This window comes from Phascolarctos cinereus, unplaced genomic scaffold, assembly GCF_003287225.1.
Source record: "Phascolarctos cinereus isolate Bilbo 61053 unplaced genomic scaffold, phaCin_HiC Scaffold_8;HRSCAF=390, whole genome shotgun sequence".
NCBI classification, from domain to species: Eukaryota; Metazoa; Chordata; class Mammalia; order Diprotodontia; family Phascolarctidae; genus Phascolarctos; species Phascolarctos cinereus.
The window spans coordinates 22,705,349-22,717,663 of record NW_027556291.1 but is presented as its reverse complement, the minus strand read 5'-3'; the positions used below and the strand labels follow the sequence as shown (position 1 = coordinate 22,717,663).

The following is a 12,315-nucleotide window of genomic DNA, read 5'->3' as shown; positions in this document are numbered from 1 at the left end:
TTTTATCATTACATCAAAGTCAACTTATACCCACCCCCTCTATGTATACTCCTTTAAAGTGGTGTAATAACAATACATTCTCAAGAGTTACAAATGTCATGCTCCCTTGTAGGGATATAAACAGTTTGCCCTTATTAATAACATGTTGGCTTCCGCTTCTGGGAGCCAAGATGGTGGAGTGAAAAGGTTGTCGCTCTCACCCTCCCCTGTCAATCTCTGAAAACCCAGAAAATATCACCCTAGGAAAAAAAAAAAAACCTTGGAACAGCTGAACTAGAAGAAAGACAGGGAACAGCAGTGCAGCAACCCAGCAAACCGGTCTCCCAGTGCCTCAGCAAAAACAAGGGAAGCAGCACTACAAAGGGCCCCAGGCAGATAAGCACCCTGCAGCATTCATCTGAAAGGAGCTGAAGAAAGCAACCTAGAGTCTTCCTAAAGTCCCAGCCTTGCTGATTCCAACCCAACTGTGAACCAGGAGGAGATCCTGAAGCTCACGTGGTAGAGCAGGCAAACACCAACATCTGGACCTCTGAGTGCCTCAGTGAGGGTGGGGAACCGGTGGAAACCAGCTCAGAAAACCACCAGGTGCCTTGGAACTCTATCACAAAGGAATCTCCCAGTGCATTAGCAGAAACGAGGGAGGCAGCATTTCAAGGGGCCCCAGGCAGATAAACACCCTGCAGCACCCATCTAAAAGGAGCTGAAGAAAGCTAAAGGAAAGGAAAAGCAGGCAACCTAGAATCGCCTGAAAGTTCTAGCCTTGCTGATTCCAGCCCAACACCAGGTAGGCTGCCAAAACCCTACAGCCTCCAATTGCCAACATAAGAGGCCTCAGCACACAAAGCCAGTGACCAAGACCTGGGCTCCCAACACAAGAAGCTTGGATCAGTGCCCTCTGTTCCCCAGCAGGAGAGCTCAATCTCTTTAAAGGCCAGAGAATAAAGAAACCATGAGTAAAAAGAAACATACCATAGATTCATATTATGAGGAGAGTGGAGATCAAGACAGAAATTCTGAAGAGGACAACTTTGTCAACAAACCCACATCTGCAACATCAAAAGGGAATATGAACTGGTCTGAAGCCCAAAAAGCCTTCTTAGAAGAGCTCAAGAAGGATTTTTAAAAGTCTAATGAGAGAGGTAGAAGATTCCTTAAAAAATACAATTGGCCAATTGGAAAAAAAGTACACTGAAGAAAACAAGTCCCTAAAAAACACAATTGGCAAACTGAAAAAAAAGTACACTGAAGAAAACAAATCCCTTAAAAATACAATTGGCCAACTGAAGAAGGAAGTACAAAAACTAACAGAAGAAAACAATCTGTTAAAAACTAGAATTGGACAAATGGAAACTAATGACTCTATGAGACAGCAAGAATCAAACAGAAACAGAAAAATGAAAAAAATGGATGAAAACTTAAAATACCTCGTCGATAAAACAACTGACCTGGAAAATCACTTCAGGAGAGACAATTTAAAAATCATTGGACTACCTGAAAATCATGATGAAAAAAAGAGCCTGGACAGTATCTTTCAGGAAATCATAAAGGAAAACTTCCCTGAAGTCCTAGAATCAGAAGGTAAAACAATCATAGAAAGAATACACCGCTCACCACCTGAAAGAGATCCCAAATTGACAATTCCAAGGAACATAACAGCAAAATTCCAAAATTACCAGATGAAAGAGAAGGTGCTGCAAGCAGCCAGAAAGAAACAATTTAAATATCATGGAACCACAGTCAGGATTACACAGGACCTTACAGCTTCTACATTAAAAGACCACAGGGCGTGGAACATGATATTCCATAAGGCAAAGGAGCTTGGATTGCAGCCAAGGATCAACTACCCTGCAAAAATGAGCATAATTTTTCAAGGGAGAAGATGGATATTCAATGAAATAGGGGACTTCCAAACCTTCCTCATAAAAATACCAGAGCTCAACAAAATATTTAATCTTCAAGTACAAGATTCAAGAAAGACATAAAAAGGTAAATGAGACAGAAAGATACAATATGTTGTTAATAACGGGGGGGGGTTGTTTAAACCCCTACAAGGGAATATGACACTTGCAACTCTTGAGAACTGTATTGTCATTACACCATGTTAAAGTAGTATACATAAAGGGGGTGGATATTAGTTGACTTTGATGTAATGATAAAAAAAAAATCTAATCAAGTGGGTTAAATGGATCCAAGTAAGTGGATTAGCCTGATCTTAGAAAATGTACTGAGAAAGGAAGAGGCAGACCCAGGGTAAATTACATTACAGGAAAAGACAGAAAATCCTGTTACAGCAGAGGGAAAGAAGGGAGGGGGGGGGTGAGCATTGTTTGAACCTTGCTCTCATCAGATTTGGCTGGAGAAGGGAATAATATAATCAGTTAGGTATGGAAATCTAACTTGCCTATGGGCAGTAGGAAGGAAAAGGGGAAAGAAAAGGGAGGGTGATGGAAGGGAGGGAAGAATGGGGGCGAGGGGAAGATAGAAGGGAGGAGAGACTGAAGGAGGCGGTGGTCAAAAGCAAAGTACTGGTGAGGGGTGGAAGGAAGAGAGGAGAAAGAAAAGCATAAACGGGGGAAAAAAGGATGGAGAAAAAGACACAGAGAGTAATCATAACTGTGAAAGTTGAATCGTTTTTTTTCCTCTTCTGTTGAGTTTTGTTTCCTCTTTCTGCTGGTTCCTCCTATTGGTTTAATTTTTACTTACAACTTCACTAATGTTTTCACATATTTTCATATGTTTTAATAGGAATGTATAGCCTATATCAGATTGTACACCATTTGGGGAAGGAGGTGGGAAGGAAGGGGAGAAAATTTTAAGCTCAAAAGCATATGGAAGTGATTGTTGGTAAATCAAAATAAATTAATAACATGGGGTTTTTTTCTGTCCCATTTACCTTTTTCTCTCTTGAGTCTTGTATTTGAGGATCGAATTTTCTGTTGAGCTCTGGTCTTTTTATCAGGAAGGTTTGGAAGTCCCCTATTTCATTGAATGTCCATCTCCTCCCCTGAAAGATTATGCTCATTTTTGCTGAGTAGTTGATCCTTGGTTGTAATCCAAGCTCCTTTGCTTTATGGAATATCGCATTCCATACCCTATGATCTTTTAATGTAGAAGCTGCAAGGTCCTGCATAATCCTGGCTGTGGTTCTATGATATTTAAATTTTTTCTTTTTGGCTGCTTGCAGTATTTTCTCTTTGACCTGGTAATTTCAGAATTTGGCTACTATATTCCTTGGCATTTTCAATTTGGGATCTCTTTCAGGAGGTGATTGGTGGATTCTTTCTATGGCTACTTTACCCTCTGGTTCTAGGACCTCAGGGTAGTTTTCCTTGATGATTTCCTGAAAGATGCTGTCCAGGCTCTTTTTTCCCCCAATCGGGATTTTCAGGTAGATCAATAATTTTTAAACTGTCTCTCCTGGATCTATTTTCCAAGTTGGTCATTTTACCAATGAGGTACTTCACGTTTTCATCTATTTTTTCATTCTTTTGTTTCTGTTTGACTGATTCTTGCTCTCTCACAGAGTCATTTGCTTTCACTTGCCCAATTCTGATTTTTAACAAATTGTTTTCTTCTATTAGATTTTGTACCTCCTTCTCCATTTGGCCAGTTGTTTTCTTCAGTGTACTTTTTTCCAGTTGGCCAATTGTATTTTTTAAGGACTTGTTTTCTACAGTTAATTTTTGTCCCCTTCCTTTTCCAAGTTATTGACTCTCTCTTGCATACCTCTCATTTCTTTTCCCAATTTTTCTTCTACCTCTCTTATTTGACTTTTAAAATCCTTCTTGAGCTCTTCCAAGAAAGCTTTTTGGGCTTCAGACCAGTTCATATTCCCTTTTGAGGTTCCAAATGTAGGTTTGTTGACAGTGTTGTCTTCTTCAGAATTTCTGCCTTTATCTTCACTGTTCCCATAATAAGAATCTATAGTACATTTCTTTTTGCTCATGGTGTTTGCTTATTTCCTGGCCTTTAAAGAGATTGGGCTCTCCTGCTGGGGAGCAGGGGGGCACTGACCCAAGCTTCTTGTGTTGGAAGCCTGGGGCCTGGTCACTGGCTTTGTGTGCTGGGGCCTCCGATGCTGGCTGTTGGGGGCTGTAGGGTGCTGGCAGCCTACCTGGGGTTGGGCTGGAATCAGCAAGGCTGGAACTCTAGGGGTAGGGTTAGGCAGACTGGCCCCTGGAGGTTGCCTGCTCACCTAGGCCTTTCCTTCCTTTTGCTTTCCTCAGCTCCTTTCAGATGGATGTTGCAGGATGTTTCTCCATTTGAGGCCCCTTGGAACACCTCCCAGAGTTTTGCTGAGGCACTGGGAGACTTAGTTGCAATAGAACACGTAGGCATTTGGTGGTTTTTTTTTTTAAGCTTATTTCCACTGGTTCCCCTGCCCTTACTGAGGTACTTGGGGGTCCTGGTGTTAGTGTTTTCCTGCTCCACCACTTGGGGGTTCAGGATCTCCCCCTGGCATGCTGAGATGGGGCGTTCTGCTAGATTGCTGGGACGCCTCCTGTTCTGTACTGCTCCCCTTTCCCCAGGGCAAGAGGGGCCTTTCCTGTTAATTCCTAAAACTACCTGAGCTAGCAGACTGCTGCACCCCATCTTTCTGCTGGTTCAGCTGTTCCAGGGTTTTTCCTGGGGCAATATTTTCTGGGCTTTCAAAGGTTAATGAGGGATGATGAGAGAGATTTACTTCTTATTCCGCCATCTTGGCTCCCAGAAGCAGAACCTCCCATTTGTGCCTCTTAAAGCTTGATTCAAATCCCACCTCTTCTGGAAGCTTTCCCTGATCTTCAGCACACTTCCCATGCAAGTACACACAGCACCTTCCCAGCTCCACCATGTTGTCATCATGCAATGTGGTACATTATAGTCATGTGTGTATATGTGAGAGACAGACAGAGAAAAGACAGACAGACAGTTTGGTCCTCCTAGTATTTGAAGCACTAGAAAGGAGGGAACCATATTTTGTCTAAGTTTGACATCTCCCTAGCACAGGGTTATATGATTTTTTTCTTATTTTGATATCTTTCAATATAATTGGTTGTCTTTTGCAATCCTATATATTTTATGCACTTGAAAGCATCATTTGAGAAGGGGTCCATAAGTTTCACTGGACTGCCAAATGGGTCCATGACACATACACAAAAAGTTTAAGAACTCTTGGTCTAGAAGAATGTTCTGTATACAGTAGGTACTTAACAAATGTTTGTGGAAGGACTGAAATGTGAAGTGGCAAAAAAAGAAGGAACAACATATACAGGACTGCATACCTGTAATGACAAAGCACTCTGATGATGGACAAAAACAGTAAGAGGGAAATCGCCTGTATTAGACACCAGAATAGATTCTTAATCACTCAGAGCCAGCTCAGAGTCTCTGGATATTTTAACTATATACATTAATAGTTTGCCCGTGTATGAAGAGATGCAATCTTCTACATGCTCTGGGCACCCTCCTTTTAAAAAAAGCAGCACATAGATTAGTAACAGCAAGAGCTGCATGGGAAAGTCTGGGAAACCATGTGTTTTAGGGAGGCCTTATGGAAATTGATAGCACTTTATGATGTCAGGGGCAAGAGAGTCATCAGCAAGCAGGCCTTACAGAGCTGGGTGTAGGTGCTAGACGCTGGATAGACCAAGTGACAGAAGTACACGTAGGCCATGCCTTCTAGCAGCTTATACTCAAAAACTGCAAATAGCATGCATGAAGAGGATAGTCCCAAGGTTGAGCACAACGTCCTTTGCACAGTAGCCTCATAGTAAATGACCAATAATGATAAGGATGCTTAGAGAGATAATCAATCAGCAAGCATTTAGTATGCACCTATTGTGTACCAGGCACCACGGTAAGGAGCTGGGAAACGGACAAATGCCCTTACAGAGCTTACATTCTATCAAGGTAAATATCATGTCTACCAGTGCTGCCAGACTCACTCAAATAGAAATGGGGGGCATTAATCCATATATAATATGGATCCCTATAGCCTGCATACTGACTTAGTTTTAAAATGCAACCTTATTTCTATTTTACTGTATTTTTATTTTGATAAATATTTCCCAATGACCTTTTCATCTGGTTCCAGCACACTTGGGAGTGTTGTGAGCCACATGCAGGCTCGCGGTGTGTTTTCGACCTCTGATGAACACAGACAAGCACATAAGGCAACTGGGGGGGGAGGCGGGGCTCACATAGCAGGTGATGCTTCTGATGAGTTTCGAAGGAAGTGAAGGATTCTGAGAAGCAGAAGTGAGGAAAGAGCGTGTTCCAGGTACGGGGACAGCCTGTGCAAAGACATGAATCTAAGAAGTGGAAGGTAGGATGTGAGGGGGTGCATTTACCCTGCACACCTGTGTACGGGAGACCTAGAATTGTGAGACAGTAAAGGAAAAGAACAAGGGGGTATTTCATGCCTACTTAGGGTCACAGGATGGTGGCTGGTGTATGTTAAGAGGCAGTGCTCTATGCAGTCAGAAGAGGCCAAGTTGGAATTCTGCCACTAGTTGTGGGACCCCTAGCAATCTATTTCCCTCCTCTTATCTTTAGTTTCCTCATCAGCAGAACAGAGATAATAGTAGCACCTACCTCACAGGTTGTGAGGATCAGATGAGAGGAGGCCTAGCAAGTGGTTTTTGAACCTTAAAGACTACAGAAATGTTAATTATATACCCAGCTCCTTCCACTTCCTTAAATGGCTACCTCAAGTGCCACTACCTCCATGAAGCTTCCCAGGACTGTCCCCTCCCTTCGTCTTCTGATAAAAATCATCTCTTGCTGCCCCACACTCAGTTTCTCTTAGTACTTTGTTTCAGTTGCTCCGCAGCATTTATATCTCTTTCCCAAGTATCACAGTTGTTGATGAATTGATAATCCTAGAAGTTCCAAAGCTCCTTCCAATCACGGCCCTGGTATCATTGCCCAGGGGCCTGGCACATAGTGGACACTTATAAATGTTTCTTAAGTTCAATTGACCTAGCAAATTTGCAGAGTTTATTATAGCTGCAGCTGTCCATTATTCTGTCTTCAATGAGGCAGCAAAATTTGAGGAAGTGCTGCATTCCCTGTTAAATAGAATAGCTGGCAAAGAGCAATTTGGGAAAACTTTTAGAAATAGTCAATAGCTGATCTGCTACAATTCCTTTGGAAAAGGGAAGACTTCGAGTGCTTGCAGGAAGTCTTTTAAATGCTTGCACATTTCTGGGAAGAGACAGCAGCCACCCAAATGTTTCATGCTCTGTTTTGTTGAGATGATATGCTTCTTTAATTCATATATTTAAGCTGGGCTCATTTCTCATATCTTCTTAGGAGGCATTCGACACCATATGTGCAAGACAGCTTTGCTGAGAACATCTGGGAGAGGCCAATATTAGGACTCCACCCTGGCTCACTATCTGTTACAGACTGTATCAGGCTCCAGACTTCAGGAAGAGAAAAGCCAGAGGAGCCACAAACACATCAGAAGCTGCATTCTGCTAAAAAGTCACTAATTCGGTTGGCTGAAAAATGTCATTTTCAACAGCCAGTCTACATCAAGTTCAATCGCCTTCTGAGATTGGACACCCCAACCTTTTTCTATCCAGCACATCCCTGAGATCATGCACTTCCTTGGGGCTTCATAATTATTAAATGTAGCCATCAAAAATGTTAAAACCATTAGAATTGGCCTGAATTCTAGTTTCCTTCCCCTGTATCTCTAACTAAAGCATTTTGTTTTAAAATATTTCCCGAGTCGTGCCATTGGTATAAGATCTGCAACTCTCCTCGACCTCATCTTAGTTGTTTCTTTGTGAGTGACTGCACTGTACTAACTGTGTGTTACTGGCAGGGCTGAGGGCTGGGTGAAGGGGAAGGAGGTAGGCCTGGCACTGAGGGAAAGTTGTTAAAACCCCAAATTCAAAGAGTACTTTTGCTTTCTCCTTAGAGGTCTGCTGGGGTTGGTTATTCATTTGCTTTGATATGTAAATTGGAAGATTGCTTTCCCTCTTGGGACCCTGGACAGAGGCCAAAGCATACAGGAGTAGATGTCCTTCAGGATAGAAGCAGAAATGCTTACAATAGCAGTCAAAGCCAAGTTTGTGTTTTGGCTTCAAAATAAAATACCTTTGTTAATAGTTTTTACTTCCAATATAAATGTTTATATGTTTCCTCTTCAAGTCATCTTGGTTAGCCAATAGCTGGAACGCAACAATTCAGCTGTTTGTTCCTTCTTCTGGTCACTGGGGTACTAAAACTTACACTGAGCATTTGAAGATGCTATTTAGGCTTTTCGTTATTTAAATAGCATTTATGTTACCAGGCATCTGTATTGTTTCTCAGCCATTTATTGAAACGATGGGAACCGGTGGAACCATCAAATTGCTCATCTAACAAATCTCATCCATCAAACATTTATGATGTATCTCTTGCACGCAAGGTAGTGTGCTGGGCAGTGGGTATACAAAGACAAAACAAAATAGTGCCTGCCCTCAAAAAGCTTTCATTCTACAAAGGGATACATCACGTATACTGGTAAGTAAACACAAAGTAATTTCTAGAGGGACAAAGTGCTAACAACTGTGGCCATCTGGAAAGGTCTCCTATAAGAGGTGGCAGCCAAGATGTGCTTTGAAGGGATTCTACATCACGTGCACGCCTGTGAGCACCCACTTACACACACACACACACACACACACACACACACACACACACAGATATGTTCAGTGAAATCTCACATTTATGTAACAAACCCCTTTCTGCACAGCAACCCTGTGAAGTAAGGGTCCCTTCCAAATTTTGGGCAATGATCCTATAATTCCCATTTTACACAGGAGGAGACAGGCACAGAGAAATGAGTGACTTGTTCCGGGTCACAGAACAAAGAAGTCACAGAACGTGTACTTGAATCCTGTTCTACCAGGGTTTATTCCAGTGCTCCACACTGTCTCCAAAAGAACTCTGATCAAGTTTATCAGAAAACTAGACTCTCCTGGTCTCCGAAAGGTCGATTACTGCCTCCTATCACCAGCCTCCCCTCAGAATCAATAGCTCGCCTTCCACTTGCTGTTTTGGTTTCGATGAGTGATTCTAATAGGAAGCTTTTAATCTCAGCATTAAAGCTAACCTTCCATTCCAAATCCAACACGATGATTCAAACCTTTGTCACGTCCACAGAAGTACCCACTTTCACAAAGAGATTACTGGATGTCATGCGTTTATAAAGAAGTTTCTTACACCACCACCACCACCAATAACATCACCAACAAAACAACCCTGAGGATCGCACCTTATTGAGAGTGTGGGTAGTACAATAAAGTAGGATGCAGAACAATAACATTCCATTCAGGGAGACCAAAAGTCCAGTGGGCTTTCTTTGGCATAAAAAGAGTAAAGGTTTTCTCTGGCATTGCAGTAACACTTCAGGACTTCAGGACAGTTTCAAAACAGACAAGAATATTTAATAGAACCGCTTTCCACCCCTTCATCCCTTCCCAAAAAAGCCCAATATTCGCTTGCAAGCAGGAAAGAGACTGTCAAGTTTTTAAGGGGGCAAAGGGCACAGCGTACAATACACTCAGCATAAGGAACCCTGTAACTCCAAACAATCACAATGAATACTTCATTGACGCCAGGTAACAAGGTCTAATTAGTTTCCTTTCTCTAACCTTCCTTTCTTTCCTTCTGCATTTTCAATTTTCTTTCTTCCTGTTTTTAAATATGGTTTGTTGTTTTTTTTTTAAACTCCTCTTCCTTTGCTTAGGAGCCTCAATACACTCTCAAAGATTGTTCCAAACTCTTCAATCCATTAACTCACAAAGCCAGAGAGAAGAAAATATTAGCAGCCGCCTGCCCTCCCGGCCACTCCTTAAAATGGCTCGCTATGTCGGCAGGGGAAGCAGGCTGCATTGCCCACCCGGCCAGATTTTACAGTTACTGGGTCTCGGCTTCCCCACTGGAGCCTGTTCCCCTGGCTGAGGACAATGTGCTCCCAATACGTCGGAGGAAACGAATGCCTCTTTCTTTCCAGTCCTCTCAGCCGTTGCAGACATTTACGAAGTTTAGAGAAAACAGCCTACTGAGATTTTTTCATTGCTTCTCATATACCTAAAGAACTCTAAATTTAAAACAAGGCCAAATTATGAAAATAGCAACTGGGATCCTCTAAAAGCCCACTCTTAAAAATAGCTTTGTGATCCTCCATTGCAACACAATGTTTAACATCTGATCAGAACATAAATTTGTAAGATCTCTCAACATTTTACGGGGAAGGATAATGCAGTTGCTGCTCTAGGAAACATAGTTGGACACTCTGTCATTGGAGGTTTATAATTTTAAAGACACCCACATACAACAAAGGAATCTTAAGAACAGCAGAAAGAGTCATTGTGCTCCTTTTCTGATCCCTTGATCGTGAAGGTCACAGGATCACAGTTTTTGAGCTGAGAGGGACCTTAAAAAATTGCCAGAGCCAGGGAGCAGCTTGAGTTTTATCAGAAAAATGGCTTTAGAGGAGGCACTGAAAAGAACTGGGGTCATTTGTGTCCCCCAAGCAAAAGCAGCCAAGCATGGTGAGGGAAAAAGTAGGGGGGAAGAGCAGTCAAAAGGGAACCAACCACACATGCACACAGAGCTTAGCTCTTGGGGCAAGGCTGGCCCTACTCAGAGATACAGGGCATTATTGGCCAGGAAGGGGTATGTGCATGGTGACGATAATAAGATCAGGGCACATTAAGGCTTGCAAACACTTGACATGCATTAGTTCATTTGGACCTCACAACAATCTGGGGAGATGGGCACTATGGGATTATCATCTCCTGTTTTCTAGGTGAGGGGACTTACTCACGGAAGTGCAATGATTTGCCCATCACCATGTAACTAGTAAGTGGGACTTCAAGGTAGGACTTGAATCCAGGACTTCCTGACTCTAAGCCACATAACTCCACCTATTACATCATGATGTGGCATCTTGAACACTCCACAAGGTTCAAGTTTGTATAATAGCTTAAAGTATAATTCAATGATTATTTATCACATGCTGATCATGTGCCAGAAATTTTACTAGATACTGCAAACATAGAGGCAAAAATGAAACAGTCCTTGCCCTCACAGAGCTTACAAATATTTAAGGAGATACAATATTGACACAGGTAGGTAAACGCGAAACAATCAAGCTATCTCAAGAGGGAGAGAATGCTCACAGAGCAAAGAGATGGGGGGGGGGCAGCTGGGAGAGATGGACCAGGAAAGGCCTAGTGTATTCATTTTGAATAGAATGAAGGCCCTAGGACATAGATTTTAACTTGACTTCCAACAACTGTCCTATTCCCTAAGCTATCCTGGCCTCTTTTTTGAATGTTCCCATGTAGGTTTGTTCTTACATGTTGGCAAGGTAGATAGCTTCACCACCCTTTCCCCCCATACTGCTTTCAATTTCTACCATTAGACTCAATCATCACAGGTTGTTTAGAGACATGCATTTTTCTGGATCAAGACATTATGTGACTGTATACGTAGCAGTTGCTCAAAAAAGGTTATTGAATGAATGATCATTGGGCATAGGTAATAAGTTAATTTTTAAACATTATCAAGATGCATAGGAAATAGAAATAAATAAGAACAAAAGCCAAACAAGACAAAACAAGAGCGGTCAAAGCAGAGAATTGAAAACTCTTAACAACCCTATGAAACAGTGAGAGAAAAGCAAATCAAAACAACTGAACTTACACCTCATATCTAGAACATTGGTGGTGCTGGAAGGAGGGCGGAAATATCAGCACACTGATATGGGTATTATGAATTGGTCCAACCATTCTGGAAAGCAATTTGGAATGATGCTAATAAAGTGACTAAAATGCCCATAACCTTTGACCTAAAAATCCCCCTGCTAGGCATTTCCTCAAAGGAGGCCCCATAAGCGCCAAAATATTTACACGGGCACTTTTTTGTGGTAGCAAAGAGCTAGAAACAAATTAGATGCCCATTGACTGGAGGATAGCTGAAGAAATTTTGGATCATGAATGTTTGGGGATAGTAATTTGCTATAAGAATAAGCATAATGCATCCAGAGAAGTATAAGGAGACATTTTACTACTGTCTCTGTTTTCCTAGCATAGTCTGGCACACAGTAGGTGCTTAATAAATGTTTCTTGATTGATGGACATATAAAATATATATATACACACACACACACACACATATATATATATATATATAATATAAAAACTGATGCAAGTGAAGTGAACACAGAGAAATATAATATGCACAATGACAACCATATACATGGAACAAACAACACTAAAACCACTGAAACGATAGACTGTGAAATGCCAGCTACCAAGTTGGGCCCCA

At 41.8% G+C, this 12,315-nt stretch overlaps 1 long non-coding RNA gene across 1 annotated transcript in view; it reads left to right on the top strand.

The window, feature by feature from the left end:
* LOC110192996 (uncharacterized) overlaps nt 1-7,711 on the top strand; it is a 38,622-nt gene extending 30,911 nt beyond the window's left edge. The window contains exon 2 of the long non-coding RNA XR_002320343.1: nt 7,297-7,711. This is a non-coding gene — a long non-coding RNA (uncharacterized LOC110192996). The remainder of the gene's footprint in view (nt 1-7,296) is intronic.
* The last annotated feature ends 4,604 nt before the right edge of the window (nt 7,712-12,315 follow it).